Consider the following 19693-nt stretch of genomic DNA (forward strand, 5'->3'; position numbering starts at 1 on the left):
ATTCCAGGAGCAAGTTAGCCATGTAATCTTGAGTATCTCCCTGGGAAATGAACTCTGAATTCACCATGGCAGAGAGAAGACCATTAGCTCTTTAAAACTAATCAGCCATCCCACAACTCTGAGGGCCTAAGGTACCCATATTCCTAGGAGAAACCAGATGAGAAGGCTCTTCCTCATCCGTTCCCTTGCCTGCCCCAGCCCTGTCCTCTGTTCTCCTGCCTGTCCACGTGATTCCCCTGGAAGCAGCACAGGCTGTGGGCTGAGCACCACAGACCCCATTGCTCTCTTCAATTACCCCCAATTCCAGGCTATGCCAGGAACACACGAGGGCAGAAAAGTCTTGAAATCTGTGTGCGGGAGAGGTTGGGAAGGTTGAAGAGAGCAATTTTTGTTTCACATCATTCCTTTGTATAATGTTGTATCCTTCTGACAAGTCCGCATAATACAGCTTAACTTCACCAATTGCCGCCTTAAGAGAAAACAGTGAAGACCTATCTTTAATGTCAAATGAACAATGGGCAACCTTCCAGAGGAGGAAAATGACTTGCTTTGCAGGAGCTGGAGAAGAAAAGTGCACGATGTTCCAGCTTAACGTGAGGGGGGAAGAAAGTCAGCAGCTGTGTGTTGGCATGTCAGCTCCCCGGCTGCAAGACGAGGGCGGCCTCCGCCAGCCTCATCTGTCTGTCGAACCACAGGCTGAGGAGGAAATCTCCTAGCATGGGTGGGTCTAGACAGAGGGCGTTTATTCCTGGGGAAAGTCGAGCTAGCGCCCCTCAGCCCAGGTGTGTCTGTGGGTAAAGGCATAGATGTAGAACTTTCCCTTCATAGACAATGGATACTGGAAGCATAGGGGGAGACCCTGGGGACTTTAGCCCCTGGTTCTCCTTCTTCTGCTAGAGCATTTTGTTTGCACCTGATTCTCCTCACACGTGGCCACTCTCCATGAGGCACTGAGATGAGGGTAGATTCTGACCAACCTTGGCACAAGGGCTTGGCCAACAGAACAGTATTTAAGTGATTTAAACTCTTGAGGCTTTTCTCATAAGATAGAGAGCATCTCAGGCCACCTTTCTAGATTCAGATTCCATACCTGCCACCTCATTTCTGATACTTCAACCACAGCAAGCTTCTTACAATTTCCTGATGGTGCAATGTCATACGATCTGCTGTATGCCACAGTGCCTTTGCACACACTGCTGTTTTGGGTCTGAAGAGCCCCTGGAAAGACTTACTCATCCTTCAAGGCTCAGATCAACTATTTCCTCCTTTAGGAGTTCTATCTGAGCTCCTCGGTGAGTTTGCCACCCCCCTCCTTTGGGCTCCAGGCTACCTCTATCAGAGCAGACATTACCTTGTATGAAATTTATCAACATACATGACCTCTCCCCTATCAGGTGATGTCTGTTGCAGGAGCAGAGACTTTTAGTCATATATACATGCACATAAGCATATGAATTCACATATATATTCATAACCATGCCCTGGACCTGGCTCAGTGCTTGGCACATAGTTTCTGCTCAATAAATGCTTATTAGAGAGTCTAAAATTCGGCTTCTCAATCCTGGCTGCAAATTAGAATTACCTGAGGAATTCAAAACAAAACCAAACAACCACAGCATCCACAACGACTTGTTAGAAATGCAAAATCTCGGGGCGCCTGGGTGGCTCAGTCGGTTAAGCGTCTGCCTTCGTCTCAGGTCATGATCCCAGGGTCCTGGGATCGAACCCCACATCGGGCTCCCTGCTCATCGGGTAGTCTGCCTCTCCCCTTCCCCCTGGCTCATGCTCACTATCTCTCTCTCTCTCTCTCTCAAATAAATAAAATCTTAAAAAAAAAAAAAAGAAATGCAAAATCTTGGGTCCAGGTCAGACCAATTGAATCAGAAAGTCTGGAGTGGGGCTCAGCCATTTGTGCTTTTATAAGCCTTCTACATGATTCAGATGTAAGCTAAGTTTTCTTTGTCTAGACACTCAGGGCTAAGTGACGTATTTCATCACCCCCAACACATGATACACAGTGGTAATGAAAGAAAAAGGTAAGTACAATTAAAAGCTCCTTCTTGGATAAGAAGGAAGAAGGGGCAGCACCATAGTGTAATCACTAGTGTACAGCATGTTCACAATAGCATGAATGGGTGGGGGTAATAGAGGGAAGACAGCGGGATCACCAAGATGCCTTTGCCCCATGATGGGGGATGTTCCTTGGCCAAGCAGGCCAGCCTCCCCTGGTTCTATCTTCTGGCAGAAACTCCCTCGTCTATTGACCCTTAGCCGGAGCTAAGGTGGGTAGCTTGCCCTTCTCAGGGCTGCTCACGTTCTCTTAGCGAGTTCATGGGTCTGGGATGGCCCTTGGAGTTGGTCACTTAGTTACAGATTATCATTGGTCAGGCTTTGTGTTTTTCAGGCATCACAACTTTCTAGAACCTTAAGAAGCTCTTGGTTGATTTGCACCCAGTCAAATCCTAAGTCAGAATTACAAGTCCTTGAATCTGGACCCACTGTCTGAAGATTTCTGTCCCTTAGCAGCAGGCACTCCTGTCCTGTCTACTGTGCTAATGATGCACTGAGGTGGGGGTGTGGGTGTAGGTGTGTGTGGGGGCAACACTAAAATTCCTTTTGCTTCCCTCTGCATCCCAGAGGATGGCTTTTTACACTCTAAAGATATTGGGAAAGGTTGGAATGTCGTGCTACTTCCAGGTTCCCATCTTTACCCCCTCTGTGTTTTTACCTCCCGTCACTTCACTTATGCCAAGGTTAGCATGGATAGAGAATTTAGCTTTTCCCAGTCACAGCACTCCTCTCAGCCATCCTGGACAACGGATGGAGACAGTGTGGACTCCCCTAAGAAAGGCTGTTTCCTTCCCACTCAGCTTGCTTTATCCTTACAGGCTATTACTGAAGGCCATAAGAAGTGGCCAATCTTCTTGGGGCGCCTGGGTGGCTCAGATGGTTAAGCACCTGCCTTCAGCTCAGGTCATGATCCCAGGGTCCTGGATCGAGCCCCGCATCAGGCTCCCTGTTCAGCAGGGAGCCTGCTTCTCCCTCTCCCTCTACCATTCCCTCTGCTTGTGCTTTCTGGCTCTATCTCTCTGTCAAATAAATAAATAAAATCTTAAAAAAAAAAAAAAAGAAGTGGCCAATCTTCTCCAATATAATTGTATTTTCTATCTCTAGAACATAGTTTGATATGTTCTCAACATAGTACATGGGACAGTTCAGCCCAGCTGCCGTGGAAGACCTGCCTGGGATTTCTGACTCCCTAGCCAAGAACAGAGGAGTTCTTGGTGCTCTGCACCCCACTGTGATTCAGCCAGTTCCACACTTTAGGGTATCATGTATAAAACCCCACTTCCAGAAACCAGTGTCATTATTATTTAGGACTTATTTTGTTATAAGTGGAAGAAACCCAACTTTAAATGGCTTAAGCAAAAAAGGGAATATATTGGCGTACCTGAATGGGAAATACAAGATGTCTGCTGCCTTCATATGTGGTTATACCTAAGGCATGGAATTATGCCATCAGTCCATTCTCTCTTGTCCCTTAAAACTTCAGCTCTGTCTTCCTTTGTATTGAGTTCACTCTCTACTGCTAGTCCCAGGTTGCTATTTAACCAACAAAAAAGAAAGCACCACTTTCCTAATAGTTCCATGAGAAGTGCCATTGCTGACTCTCATTAGCCCAATGTTGTCACAGGCCCATCTTTAAACCAATCACTGGGGCCAGAGAGGATGTAATACAATGACCGACCATGTGCCCAAACTTGGAGCCAAGAAGTGAAAAGAGGCCCAAGCTAAAACACACAGTCTGAGCGTGGGAAAGATATTTTCCCAAGAGAAAAGAGTGGTTCTGTTAGCAGCAGCAGAAGAAATGGTGGGTGGGCAAACAACAGAAGTTCACTTAAAGGATCATGACTGTGCTGGCTGTTGTGTCCCAGAGCTCAGTACAATGCCTGCCACATAGGGCATGCTCTCTCAGTATTTGTTAAATGAATGAATGAATGAATGAATGAATTCAGACACTACCTTTATATTCCATTTCCTCCTGGGGGAGCTCAATGGACGATGAGTTCTTCAAGAGCTTCCAGGAGTTCTAGTGGATAGCCTAATTTTAATGACCCCTGGATTTGCCCAGTTGGAGAAACAATCCTCTTCTCCCCATAGGGATCCCTTTTCCCAGCATGGTCTCAGAAGGAAAATCTGGCAATGTTCCACCAAACTTAAAAATACAACAGAAATTTCTCTGAAGCAGCTGAGTGGTACACTGATTCTTTTTAAAATTCATTTATTCTGCAAATATTTACTGAGCATCTATTATATGTCAGACACGATGCTAGGTACTAGAATATAGGTATAAAAAGTCATAACCTCTTGCTTTAAGAAGCTGCAGCCTAGTGGAGAGACCAAGTGATCAAAACACTGGAGGCAGCCTATGGAGTAAAAGATTATGGGCTTTGGTGCCTGACCTGGATTTGATATCTGGCTCCACCACTTAATTACCATATAACATCAGGAGAGTTATTAACCTCTTCAAGCCTCTTTTTTTCTTACCGGTAAAATTAGCTACAATAATATCACCAACTACACAGAGGTGTCGTGTGAATTAAATGGTAATACACGTGTACAACATGTAGCTAGAGCCTGGAACAAATGAGAGTGCTTCTAGTTGATGCCGTAGAAGTTCCGAAAAAGAGCAACTCATCCCGGAGAAGTCAAAGGTCTGATGGCAGAGATAAGGTTTGAGCTGGTTATTAAGAATGAGCTGGGATCACAAAACAGAGGGCCTAAGGAGAGTGCATTCTGAGAGAGGGAATGGTTTATTCAAAGCTTTGAAAACCCGAAGAAAATTGGTCATTTACAGAGCAGCAAATATTTCCCGATGCCTTGTATACTGCTGGGATAGTGACAGTCGTGGAAAGATACGCAATACTGACATTCAGAGAAAGAATAAGGATCCTGGGACTTCTTTGTCCACTGAGAGTATAGGGCACCTGGGGATCCTTCCCAATTACCGCCAATCATCGGTGTCCTAGGTAAGTGGGTGTCAAAATCGCCAGTATCTCCCGTACACACCTTAAGATGCTGCCTTGCAGATGGTTGGAGAAGTTGAGGGTCCATTTAAGGTTCGTTCCAAATGACTTGCAGTCATTCACAATATTCATTATTCAGAATCTGAGTGAAGCAGGGATGGTGAGTTGGCGGAAGTTGGGGGAGTAGGGGATGGCTTGACTCCTAGGGGAAAGGTTGGGGGGTTTAACGAGATAATATCCATAAAGCACTTTGATCTCCCTGAGGCGCCATGCCGTACCTCCTGTTTGGGGACTATGAGATCTGGTGAGATAGTGTTTCTAAGTAGAGATGCCAGAGTACAGGAATGCTAGACCAAACAAAGGGGAAGAAAGATTTGCTCCTTAAGTAGTTTCCCTCATCAGCATCAAGGCTAGAACAAGCCATCACAGAAAGCACAAAAAAATGCCAGTTTGCCAATTCGGGGCCTTGGGTCCAGACACTCAGGCCGTGTAATGGCATCTTTCACCAGGAAGGAGCCCACCCCTTCCTGACGCCAGCCAAATGCCAGGCTCACATCAAAGAGACTGACAGGGCTCTTGAGCCTTCCTTTCAGCTCTGGTCCTGACCCTTTCTCTCTAGCCCAGCTCATATCCCTCGTCCCCACCTAATTCAGATTGCCAGTTGTGACAGAGGATAAGAGGGCCAGCTTCCAGAATTCCAAATTTCTGACTAGCTGGGAACTGATGCCAGAGGTCCCTCATGGTTGCATACCATAGCAAGAACACATGCTTTGCCACCAGGATGGGTGGAGGAGGGTTGGGCTGGGCTGTGTGAGGTAATGGTCTTCTCTTCTCTTACCCTGCTGCGTGCCTCCTTTTTCTAGACCATTCCCTCATCCCTGCCTGGCATTACAGAGACACAGGAGCAGCTCCAGTCCCATGAAACTCTGGATGCTCAACTGTGTGCCCTTAGAGCCACATTCTCACGTCATGTTCCATATGAATCCTTTCAGATCCATATCAGGGCAACTGGCTAGCTCTTCATCCAACCTATTCATGTGTCCTGGGGAGAAACTTAAAGGGTGAAACAGTAAAATATTCACAAGGAAGGGAGAAGTTTAATTCTCTTTATTCCCTCACCCAAAGTTTGCCCCCTTTCACCATGACCCAGTTTTATGTCCCCAATGACTCAATTTGAACAGGATCCATTTTAGAATCCCTTCTTACACATTTCTATCAGTTAGAATGAAACTAACTGCTGCAACAGATGAACTCCAAAATTTCAGAGGCCTGACTTTTCAAAAAGCTTGTTTTTTATTCACAGTCAATGTGTGTGTTTTTCTGCCATTATGGGAGCATGTCAAGGGGCAGGGAGAGGGGGTGGTATCACCGAATATGTCCCCAGCGTCATGGCATTAAAAGATGGGCTTTTGGGTGGTGATTAGGTCATGAGAGCAGAGCCCCCAAGAACAGGATTAGTGCCCCAATAAGAGACACAAGAGAGATGATCTGATGCTCTACCATGTGAGGACACAGCAAGAAGACATCTATCTGCATCCCAGGAGGTGAGCTCTCACTAGGAACTGAACTGGCTGGCACCCTGATCTTGGATCATGAGGAAAAGATTTCTGTCATTTAAGCCACCCAGCCTATGGTATTTTTGTTATAGCAGCCTGAAGTGACTAATACAGAGGGGGGCATGTTTCCTTCAGAAATTCAAGATTGTCACCTTGAATAGCTCTGCCATCTTCATCAGGTGGCTTTTAAGATCATCCTGGGTGTCAACATTCACTTTGCAAAGGGGGAGGAGCATGAAGGATTAGAGATGAGAGACCATTGCAGGCCAGGCCTTGAAGGGGTGCCGCTCATGCCATTCATACCCCACGGACTAGAATGCAGTCACATAGCCCCAGGTAATCACAACAAAGGCAATTCGTTGCTGTAGTCTTGCCACAGCAGCAGAAGCAAGGGTCAATAGGTTGGATGAAGAGCTAGCCTGTTGCCCTGATACAGATCTGCAAGGATCCATATAGAAGATGATGTGAGAATCTGGCTCGAAGGGCACACAGTGGAGGTGTTGGAAGGAGGGCAGCAGCACCTGCAGATCTGAGTTAAACCCGTGGTAACCAGCAAAGATGTAAGGAAGATGAGATGTTAGTCCCAGGTCTCAAAAGCTGCTTGCAGGAACCTTATGAGCTGGGGAGTTGGACACAGGGCTGAGGTCCTAGAAGCCCAGGGCAATGGGGACCTGCCACATGCTGATAGTTCCAGGCAGAAACAAGAAGCGCAGCCACAGAGACAGTGGGACAAGCTTAGGCCTCAATAAAGGAACTGGTTAAAGAGCTCATCCTTGCATATTCTAAGTCTTTGAGGAAGATGACAGACATGTGGGAGGATAAGAGGTCTGTGAGTAGGTACAAAAACCCTCTATGTGTGAAGGGGAGTGGCACGGGGGTTGGTAACTAACATCCCTGGGGTTAGGCAAAGAGCAGTGGGATTGCCTTAAAGAAGGAGGCGCAGAAGAAAAGAGTCAGACGGTGTTCTGGACAGGTGAGTGGGAACGTAGGGGGTCCCAAAGTCATTGATGGTCCTGAGGCGGAAGGGGTGAGAGGGCCTTCGCTTGAGAGGGCCGTGGAGCAGGGCAGCTGCCCAGGGTCTGGGTCCAGGTGGGGCAGTGGAGGCTCTTACAGAGGCCCAGCACAGAGCTCCAAGGGGAGAATGGCCTGGCAGTGGGCCAGGGCTGAGCTGGGTGGTACTTGGAGAAAGTGGAGAGTACAGGTCCCCAGGTGGACCTTGGGCTGAGGGAGGCCATGAGCCCAGTGGGATGATCGATGCATTCCACCATATGTAAATTACATCGATTTATTAAAGAATGGAATAAAAGCTCCCAAGGGCAATTTTTCAAATTATGTAAATTACATAGAAAAGTATCAGCCACTTCCCCCCAAATGAAGAGGTTTGTGTTATATACACATTTCTGTAAAGGCATAAAATGTGAAGAAGATAAAATTACTTTAAAAATGTATATAAACTGCTAATAGGTGAGCAATAATGAATATTTCAAAAAGACCCGAGACTCAAAGAAACAAATCGTTCTGCTGCTCTTTTTCTCACTCACATTAGGCTTATCCGAGCTGGCAAATGTTTCATCTCAGGTTGGAAATGCCCGACAGAGAAGTAGAAAGCGACTTTCATTGGGGGAAGGAAAAGGATGGCTTCTACTTTAAAGGTTAAATTTCGATCTGGGAGCTGTAACAGCACTGTCAAATAATTATTATTGTTATTTTTACAAATCTATTTCCCTTTAAAACAAGTTGGGAAATTTCTGACTTAGTTTAAATGAGACCTCAATTCTCCCAGGCCTGATCAGCCACCTGAGGCAGGGTCTCCTGCTGGAAAAGTGCTGTGCTGAGTCATTAAAATGGCAGCTCCCACTGAGAGAAATAACGGAGCCAGATTCTCCAGGCAGAGCTGCTGAGCGGTAGGGGGAGGGAGGGAGGGAAGCTAATTTTTCCAGGCAGATCTGAATGCTTCTTTTTCTTAGGCACTCTTAGTCAATATTTATCTAGCTATTCACGGAATTATAACTAATCATTTATCTCTTTTCCTTTTCATTATATTTCTCTGCCTCTTTGTGGTATGCTGAACTTAAGCAACAGAAGGAAGTTCTGGCTTCTTCGTTGCACATCTGAAGACGTCAGAAGTTAAACTTCTGGCTGAGGCATAATCAAATTGTGTAACTCAGTTGGTGCAAGACCTATGAAAAATAAGCCTTATCCATCCCCCTCCTTCTGTGTGTGGATTTATAGAGAGTCAAACTTCAGGAAGTATGATTTGTTTTTCTAGAGCCTTTTTTTTGTTTTGTTTTTTGCCATGATACCATTTTGAGGTGTTACTAGCCCAGTCGTTCTCTGACTTTGGACATTAGAATAGTTTCCCTGGGAGAAGAAATTTTGTTTGCCATTGTGAAGTGCAGCAGGATGCACTGCAGATGTCATCTTGACAGTAAAAGGTCGTCTCAACTTGCATTTCTGTGAGAATCCTGGAGGAGCCAAGGCCTTCGACCAAGCCCTTTTGGGGGGGTGGGGGAGACACCGAAGTGCTTGATCATAGTCCCTAGAGGACAAGAAGCCAGAGGATAAGAAGTTAAAGGTGAAGCTCCCCGGGAAACACTGTGAAAGGCAGTTTGTGCACAGATGTTTTCTTGGGAAGGAAGTGAAGGGAGAAGGGTTGGGTGAGTGGAAGGGAGAGTCAAACTGGGATGCAGATCCAGTGGACCCTGGGGGAGCTCTGAAGTGACTCTTCGGTGAGGTCCAAGATGGAGAAGACAGGACTGGGCCCCTGTGTCCCACCCTGACCAGTGATCGGAAGGAGGCTTTCCCAGGGAGGAGCTACCTTGGGAGAGGCAGCTCCCTCTAGCTAAGGACCATTTCCGTAGATGGCAGGCATCACTCCCAGCAGCTGGGGGGAATCCGAGAGGCACATCCCAGCACCCACTATGGGACCACTCCTTCTGTACACGATGTTGACTGCTGAAGCCTTTCTTGGATGCTAAGTGACTCTTCTCTGTCATTTACATGATCCTTCCACCTCTATTGTCTAGTTTCATAAAGCATAATAAAATGCTAGATGGGAAAGGAACATGATCTAATTCAACAGCCTCATTTTATACATGGAGAAACGGAGGTCAAGAGAGTAGAAATAACCTACTCGAGGTCCTGTAGTTGTAGCAGAGCTGGGGCTGGAATCCGGGTCTCTGACTTCCACGCTCCCAAGCTCCTCCCCCTCTCCGGGGCCACTGCTGCCATTTGCTTCCCACAGTGCCCCTGAAGCCGAGGCAGGAGAGGCATTGCAGATGGTGATGAAACAGATACAGATAGAGACATATGAAGACGAAGGGACAACAAAGCTCACTCAGCGAGAAAGTGGAAAGATTCCCAGCCAAGTCCGTTTGCTGACAGAGCTGGTTCTCTGTCCACCACAGCACACTGAGGGCCTCTCCCAAGGGGCCCCACCTCTATTCAGTTCAGCTCAATGATCTTTTTTTCTTAGCACATGGACATTGTGCTAGGTCCTGGTGATATAAAGATTAATAAGCTACTATGTCAATTTTCAATGAGTTTGCTGCACTTAAGTGGGAAAAAAAGAACAAAACTGCAAATCAGTTCTCTGTCACTCAGGAAATGTTCTGTTAGAACTAAACAATGCGGGCCACTGGGTGGCTCAGTCGGTTAAGTATCTGCCTTTGGCTCAGGTCATGATCTCAGGGTCCTGGGATCGAGCCCTAATGGGGCTCCTTGCTCAGCGGGGAGCCTGCTTCTCTCTCTGCCTCTCTCCCCCACTTGGGCTCTTACACTCTCTCTCTCAAATAAACAAAATCTTTTAAAAAGAACGAAACAATGCCATCAGGGTACGACAGATGACCCTAGCTCAGCCTCAGGACTTCCTGGAAGAGGCATACCTGACGGTGTGCACATTTGAATAAGAGACCCAACACCTCATTTTCCTCACACCTCTCCACCTGCTCTTCCTTGGCATTCCCTAGCTCAGGCAGTGGCTCCATCATCTACTCAGTGACCAGAGCTGGGGACCTATAAGAGGGGGCCAGAGCTTGGCTTTCTTCCTCCTTCACCCTACCTGCAACAAGCCATCTGCTGCTGAGGATTCATTAAGCTGTCTCCACACCTCCCACCAACCCTCACCTCTGACCTAGTTTATATACCATGACTTCTTAACTTGATGAGTAAAACCACCTCCTATCTGGTCTCCTGCCTCCAGTTTTGCTCTGCCCTTTCCTTTCTGCCTGTACCATCTTAATAGGGCAAATAGTGTCTCTGCCACTTCCTGTTAAAAATCTTACTGCGGTGCTCGCTTTGGCAGCACATATACTAAAAATCTTACTGCGACCCCACACAGCTTTCTCCTAACATGAAGGCCTTGACACTTCTAGGGTTTCAGATACTGCTCATTTGCCTGGAAAGCCCTTAATTGAATCCCCTCTTGCTCTTTCTTCAACGTGCTCCTCAGACACCACCTCCTCCAGGAAGCCTTCCCTGATGTCCCCATTGCACCCTGTGTTTAACTCAATTGAGCCTTTACCACACCCTTCTGTACTCATTGGTCTAGTTTCACGTCTCTCCCACTAAGCTGTGAGCTCCTGGAAGGTAGGAGGTTGTGTGTGGGGGTGGGGTAGGGAGTGCTTATTTGATGTGTATTCCAAGCCCCTGCACGTGGAAGCGGATTGGTGGTTGTGCAAGAGAGGCAATTTTGGGCAGCAGGAATAGCTTGAGTTAAGGCTTGATGGCATGCAACGATGGTGCACTTAGGTTTATATGACAAATAGTATCATGGTAATGTAAAGCAGGAGACAGTAAATTTTTCCTATCATGGCCAGAGAGTACACATTTTAGGTTTTTCAGGCCAAGAGACAAAATTGAAGACACTGTGTTGGTACTTGTATAACCATTTATATGTAACTGTTCAGAAATGTACAAACTATTGTTAACTTTTGCTCTGGACTTGGCCAGATTTGGCCCGTGGGCTGTCATCTGCCAGCTGTTGCCACAGAGGATGAGTAGATGAGGTCCACAGTGAGGGAAGAGGCTGGAGAAGTAAGCAGTTGCCTGATGTGGAGAACTAAAACAGCAGGTGTAAGACCTCGGATTTGATTCTATCATCGATGGCAAGCCCTCAAAGGATTTTAGGCATGAGAGTGAGCTGATCGGATCTGTATTTTATAAAGGCTCAGTTGTCTGGAAGGGAGAAGGAAGTACCTTCATCTGGGCAGGCAAAACTGCACCAACCCAGTCACCACCTTCTGACTCCAACACGCAGGCATCTCAGATGGATCCCAACACCATCTGTTCTCCTGAATGAAGCAGTCCTGGAAGGAGCTCCCAAGACCATAATCTCTTATATCTTCCTATATGGACTCGGGGCCTTGGGTTGGAAGAACATGTGGAATGGATCACTTTCCTCTGCCCAAGGAGAATGAATCAGATCATTTATCACCAATGGGACAGGGCCCACGAAGACCATTTCCTGTGGATCTGCAGATCCAGTTCTGCCTGGATCTCCTCATGACAATGGTTATGTACCTGACCTTGACTTCACATCAGTCCCAACTCCCACACTTAGTTCCAAAACAGGTCTTAAATCACTCAGGAGCCAAGCCAAGCCAGGCTGAAAGAGGAAACAGCTTTGGCCAGGTCTGTGTTCCAGCACAGTCTACAGACATCAAAAACAAAGACAGGCTAAAATCTAATGAAATCACTCTCAAACAATGAAAGCAAGATGTTGACATCCTCTTCAGGGTCTGGCCCAAATTAAGATAGTAATGTCCACGGATAAGACAGGCAACTGAGTCAGAAGCTTTTCCAGGGGGAGGTCTTAGCCACTAAATCAGATGATGGCAATTACTGGATATTACCCGTTTGTGAGTTAAATGGTTATCTGCTTTGGGATGTCTGTTTTGACACTGTGAGGCCACCCCCAGAATGATTAACTTAACAAAGGCCTCTAGGGTAACCACACCCACTTTTATTGCCTATATTAACTTTCCTTTACACACTTCCCTCTAAGAAAGCAACCTTGAACCTGACTCTACTGACTGGCTGAGGTCGTGGTAAGCATACTTCACCATTGTCTTTCTGCTTCTGCATTCATATTCAACTTCCTATAGAGGAAATGCGTTTTAGTGCTGGTGTGAGATCCAATCTGTTAGCTCCAGGCTACAAGGAGACCAAATTAGTCATTCAAATGCTGAGTCTTCACCAACTCGTTCCCTCCCATCCCCCCTCACTTGATTCAGGTAAAGTGGCTTCCTTAGGGTTCTGCAAAGATCCTCTGCAGGTTATGTCACCAAGGAAGGACAGAGGTCAGACTTGACCAATGCTCTCTCAAGAGCTTTTGGTTTTCTGAGTTCTGTTCAGAATTGGGCTTTAGAAACATGGCTAATATGTATTAAAACTTGAGATTGGCCAACTGCAAAAATTTCAAATTATCTTAAGAAAGCCATCATGAGAAGTGTCTACAATTCTCCCAGAGTAACCTACCCAATATTCTGATGGTCAAATATTTAAGATGAAATATAATAACAAGTTGCTAGGTCCCTTAAGGATCTTATAGTCCAGACCCTCCTATTTTCACATCTAATATCAAACTTTCAAATGGGTATCCTGGTGGGGAATGTGACTGAGAGTTTGAATTAAATAGAATCTGGGTAAAATACTGTGACTATAGCAGATTATCCCACTAAACCCTTGGCTACTTGGTGACCTGCAGAGCATTTATTTATTTTGTGCTGCAGCAAGATTTCTTCTGTACATCTTCAAGGAGAAGACCTTGTCTGACCGGTTACATTTAGTTGGCGAGTCTTTCTCAGAATCACAGGGCTCTGGGAGTGAGAGGTATTATAGGACATTTGTAAAGGATTATTTCTGGATTGCTAAACCACTTAGTGACCTATTTTGAGGTTATCCGGTTAAGACTAGGGTACTATCCTAAGAGGAAGAGGAAGCTCCAGGGGTAAAGATAACCCAGACATCCCCCACACACCACTGCCACCAGTCTCTCAAACCGTTTGAGAACCGGTGAAGGGAGGCTGGTGACCAGGTATTAGAATTCTGCCTTCACAAGATTTTGCTAAGTCCTTATTTTATACCCAGAGGTCAGCTTTGAGGGCCTGGGCATATATTATAGTAGGGTAAAAATGAAGAGAAAAGTCTACAATGCTCACTATCAAAGGCCTATATAAATGAGAGACCGGGTCCCCAACCCACAAATCGGAACTTCTGGCCTTAAGATAAGGAATCATTCATAAGTTTGGGGAATCTGTGCAGTGGGTCATGGGGCGCAGTGACTCAGAATGGGAACCTGCACTGGTTCGCACATCCTCCTGCTTCTGCGTCCACTGGCCGGTAGATGCAAGGAGCCAACACGTAGGAAATACGTGGGTGATGATAATCACTGCACCAGCTATGCCAGGCTCAGCCCACCATCCAACGTCACCCGATTGTAGGAGGGAGATTGTTTTTAGTATGTGAGTTCAACACCAGAATTCACCTGATGCAGGAAAATGCTGAACGCCACTTGCTGGGAGAAGGCTGTCAACTAGAGGAAGTACAGAAGTCCGAGAAAACCCCAAAGTGGAGATTGTGGCTTCTGCCTGGCAGACGCAACTGTGTTGGGCTCTATGGGGGCAGCTCTCCTACCCAGATCTCTGGACGGTCCAATATTTCACAGAATCACCGTGACTTCCCCTGGGCTCCTTTCCTGCCGCTGAACACATGCAAGGGCCTGAGTCTCTCTCACCTGAGTCAGGGAGCTGTCCTCGGCAGTCAGCTCTTTTGTACTCTCTGTGTCACCCCAGATTCTGCAGCAGCACTGGTTCCCCTTTCAGACGTCTCTTGGTGCCTCAGCTTGGGATCCTAACTTGAATGAAGGTCATAACCAAGAGCTCTGGTAGACAAAGGCCCTGACCACGGCCCCACAGACTGGCCAGGGCAGGATGGGCCATTGTGGGAGCGTAGCCATCACTTAGCTTGGCAACTTTGCCGTCCCCCTGAAGGAATGTCACCAACACCCAATCTTTCTAGACCTTGCAAGGCAAAAATCTAGTCACTGCCTGAGCGCACCTCCAGCTACACCACCTGGCAGTCATCGACTCTGAGGGGCACTGCATCATCTCTTGGTATAGGAAAGAAGCTACACTTTGGAGCTGGCCCGGTTCGCCCAAGTGGCCCTGAGTTTGGAATGGAGGGAGTGGACACAACTCTGACACAGCATGAAGATGAGAAGGCAGGTGGAGAGCAGGGCAGTTCTATTGCTTTCCAATGATGGCAAGCATGTGTCAAGTGTTTAATATGGGACAGGCATTGTCTAAGCATGTAGGACGAAGTCATTGGAGCCTCCCAACAATCAGACAAGGTAGGTACTGTTTTTGTTCCTACTTTATAAATAAGAAAAGTGAGGCACTGAGCAGTGAAAGAATGTGATGCAGGTAGTGAGGGGTCCGTTGGGGAGTCAACCCCTGGCTGGTGGCTCTCGCACCCCTACTGCTACACGATCCATCCCCCTGTGAGGACTCTATTTCACCTCTACCACAGAATCTTTCCAAGTATTCTAGAGCTTTACTAGCCCCACTTTACACAGAAGTTGAGTTTCAGAAAGGTTAAGTAATTTGTCCAAAAAGCAAACGGGTAGACAGTACCCAAGCAGGGATTTTAATCCCTGCCTCCAAAGCCCACACTCCTCGCCCAGCCACCCCCTACCATACAGCACACTCAATAGGTTCATTTTCCAGAAGTTTTGAAGCCAATGAGGATGAGAGAGAGACAGGGGCAGGGCGGGGGGAGGAAGAGCAACTGAGAAGGGAGGAAAAAAAATGGCTATTTAGGGAACAATTAAATTAATGAAATATTTATTTTTCACACATGTTCCGGATCTGAAGTTATATTGCATGAGGTTGGGGACGTAAAAATATATTATGTGTTACTTGTTTGCAAATCAAATGTCCATGCCTCATTCACTTAATGACATAAAAGCCTAGAAAAGGATTGAAACAAACTGGGACAATTTAAAAATAAGCAAAAAAATAAGCCCCTAAGGGGATGCAAAAAACCCCAAAACATGTTTTCCGCTCATTTAAAAAAATGGTCATGGTTTCTCCTCTTTGGTTGTTAAGGGCTCTGCAGCAATCACAGACAATTTGCCGTTGACCATTTGGGAGAAAGGACTTTGGCCCCACTGTGCAGCCTCCCTGCCTCACCCACAAAGGGTGGCACACTCCGGGGAGCTACTGCCATTCATCAAATGGGATCGGCTTTTAGACTCAGCTTTTAGAGCCACCCTACGGGGAAGAGTAATTGTTCCTCATGGTCTCAAGGGAAGACATCAGTTTGGCGGTGACAGTCCCCGAATCGCATGCATAATTGTTCTGAGGGAAGTATTATAGGACCAACAAAAAAGAAATCTGTGCTGTATTATTTTGCAGGTTCCAACTGGTTGGATATAAAACAAAACAAAAAAGAAATTACATACTTGATGCGAAATTAGAGCATTTAACATTTCTGTTTCTTTTAGACATTTTAATCTATTCCTCCATGAGGATAGCTAATGGTTGTCTAAAAAGCTTTTGCCACTTTCCTACTGCATGTTAAGATGCCTATTTTCTTTAGCTGGTCCTTCAACAAAACCATGTTCATTTTGTTCTTAGGATTTATTTCCAAGGATACAGTTCTTAGAGTAATTTAGGAATTATCCAAAGAATTATTAAAGGATTTAAGAGTCTTAATATAGCAGTATTAATTTACTAAGGGATCCTTCAGGAAATTTTTTTGAAGGTCTGGTGGTGAGAAAAATCTTAGAAAAAAATATCAGAGCCATAGGCTTCAAAATAATTAATAATAAGAGAGATGGAGAAATATAATTGTTCTAAAAAGAAGTTTTTTCATATACAAATGTATATGTGTGTAGATTACACTTACATCAGGCAAATTTCCTTGATAGCGTTGGGCTAATATTTTTCCCCAAATACATTATATTTTTCCATCATTATGAAGAGATCCATGATGTGTAAGGTGATCCACAAGGAAGGGTGATGGGCTTGCTCATGAACACTTTTTCTATTTACAGTTCTACTCCTAAAGCTAATTCAGTTCTCCTTTGATCCTAGGCCTAATAATAAGAACTATTTGGGTTTGAAAAGTCATATTTAATATCAGAAAACCAGTCTTTTAAGTATTTCCATGTGCTAGCTACTGCTGAACGAGCCAGATGGTCTTAATTAAACAATCCACTCTGAGCCTAGAAGAGTAACTAGAAGTACAATCTGACACTCTGCCGAGTCTTCTTCCCCCTTGTGCACGTTCGAGTGTTTTCATCCATAACGTATGAGGTGCTTCATCGTCCCTCACATGTCACCCAGTAATGAGCGGGACACAGAAATTCTTCTCCACAGAGCATTTCTATAATCTGCGGGAAAGTGCTGTGAAAGCTATGAATGTGGGAGCAAGAGTCCAGAAGGCATGCTCCAGTGTGAAAGAGGATTCATAACTTGCCTTCGAAGGTGGCAGCTCTGTTACCTGGCCAGCCTTCTCTTTCACAGAACACCAGGGGGTATTTTAGAGATAGCATCTGGGGCGGAGCGGAACTGTGGGAAGAGAGAGGGTGGCTACCTTTCCCTTGATACAAAAGGAGAGAAAAGAAGGACCCCTTACAGGTGGGCAATAGAAAGAGGACCAAAGGGAGGGGAGATGTCTGAACTTGGGGTTCCAGGCCGAATGCTGCTTAATGTATGTGCCAACCCCCTTTGTTCATTACACAAGGAACAGATTGCTCACAAATGCTGTCGGATGTGTGAATTCTACAGAGGAATTCAGAGAAGAGGACAGAGAGCTAATGTCCTGGTTACAGTCTCATGAAATCAATACAAGTAGCCATCCCAACCCCCCAGATCTGCAGGCTAAAAAATGAGTTGAAAAGCTGCAAATGGTGTTCTGCTTTCTCAAAAATGAATGGCAGAGTGTTGACCCCAGATTCCTTCCCAAGTAACTCAAGAGGAGGATCTATTTTATACTGAAAGTGTTAGAGATTTAAAAAAAAAAAAAGCATATCATTATAAATTTGTTTAAACCCATAGAGTGTACAACACAGAGCATGAACTCGAATCTAAATCATGGACTCTGAGTGGGAATGACGTGTCAGTGTAGGTCCATTAAATACACCACCGTGGTGGGGGATGTTGATAACGGCCATGCACCTGTATGAAAAATCTCTGTACTTTCTGCTCACTTTTGCTGTGAACCTAACACTGCTCTAAAAATAAACTCTATTTTTTAAAAAAGCAGCCTCTGCCTTTACCTTAATTGACTTTGTTTCATACTATTTCTCATAGCATTTATATTATGAATGGCTAATGTTTTTATTATTTATTATTTGATTTGTTTTTCTCTCTCTCACTACAATGTAAGAGAGGGACTTTGTCTTTTTTACCATTGTATTTCCAGTACTTGGAAGATGTTTGGTACTTCGTAGGTGCTCAATAATATTTTTTGAACAAACAGATAAATGATAGTAAGACCATCAATATATGTGATCCCAAATGAATGATCTTTGGTAGAATTCAATGATTTGGTAGGCATATGACCACAAGCAAATCACTTCCCGTCTCCGGGCCTCATTTTCCAAGTTGTCCAATAAAGAGTTTTGTCTAAATCAGCAGTGAGAAATCCTTGGTCTGAAGAATACATGTGGCCACCTAGTTACACAGATGATCTAATTTGTGTGTTAATTTATGATAAGCAATATCATCTTTGATCTAATTTACGCATGAAGTTAGAAACTAGAAAGCTGTTTCCTTGTTGCAATTTCTCCAATATGAACAGAAATTAACATCTTAGTGACTAAAAGACAGTGCCAAATTTTTCATTGGCATTTTTCTATTTAATAAGCAGCTAACTTGAGTTATTAAAATATACATTTCTCCACAGGAACCAATAAAACTATTTTTTTTCATTCTGACTGACAGAAAAACTGTGCATACCTTTTTTCCCCTCAGTTGGTCCTGGTGCAAAATAAAAAGGTTGCTGATACTTTGGTAGGCTCTCTCTTTTCGGAGATAAATGACTAAGGTTTATCAAAGTGGACTTGGAGGTGGTATGCAGCCAATAAATCTCAATTAGTCTACAGTAACTCTGTACTACCGTTACAAATCAGGGGCTCCTAACTAAATCCCCTGGAACAATTGTGCCTCCTACATTTCGTTAACTGTAAGGTAACGGTAAAACATCTATTCTTCTTTAAGGTGACAGGAAGAGGGGTCGAAGAGACAGTTGGCAGAAACTTGTTTCTTTGTTTTAACTCTATATTTGAAGACCCTTGCTCTGTGAACTTTCTTTATGGATTCTGAACTTCACGTGTAATTAAATCTCCAAAGACTAGAATGATGATTGGCAAGTTGCCACTCTAGAAAATATGGTTGATTGAACAATACATTTCCAATTGTTCCTCTTCCAAGTCATACTAAACACAGCCATCATGATACTCTACCCAAGCCTAGATCTGATCATATTGCTTTCCTGCTCAGACACCCATGAAATCTCCCCAACACCTGGAAAATCCAACCTGGGGTTTTAGCATGGCCTTTGATGCTTCTGGTCTTCACAGAATGAGTGCTCTCCTCAAACTTCATGAGGCTCTGAATGGATCCTAGATGTTCCTCCTTCCTTGTGTCTCCTCCCTTGCTCCAGACTGAACATCCCTCTCTGTCCCCTCACCCCTGCCAATACTCCAGAAATTCATTGCAGTGCCCTCCTTTTCTGGAAATCTTCCTATAGACCTATAATCACACATTCACTTAAGTGTTTTCTATCTCTCAGACTGACAGTGACTCATTTTGCCTTATAATAGATGTAATTATTTGTATCTTATTACCCTTTCAAGACTATAGGCTTCCTAAAGCCTGGAACCAAGTCTCATTCATCTGATTCCCAAACTACATTCTTCCCACTGCTCCAAACTACTTCTTTCCTTAGGAGGAGCAGCTCAGCCACTTGGAAGGAGTGTGTCTCCTCGAATAGGAAACATTCCCCCAGTGCTGTAACTTCTCTTTAACATATAGGTGGCCCTTAAGTCTGTCTCCTGTCGTCCATTAAAGAAAGACTGTGAGTCACAAGAGCAAGACCCCT

The sequence above is a fragment of the Halichoerus grypus genome, chromosome 14 (assembly GCF_964656455.1).
Source record: "Halichoerus grypus chromosome 14, mHalGry1.hap1.1, whole genome shotgun sequence".
Lineage (NCBI taxonomy): Eukaryota > Metazoa > Chordata > Mammalia > Carnivora > Phocidae > Halichoerus > Halichoerus grypus.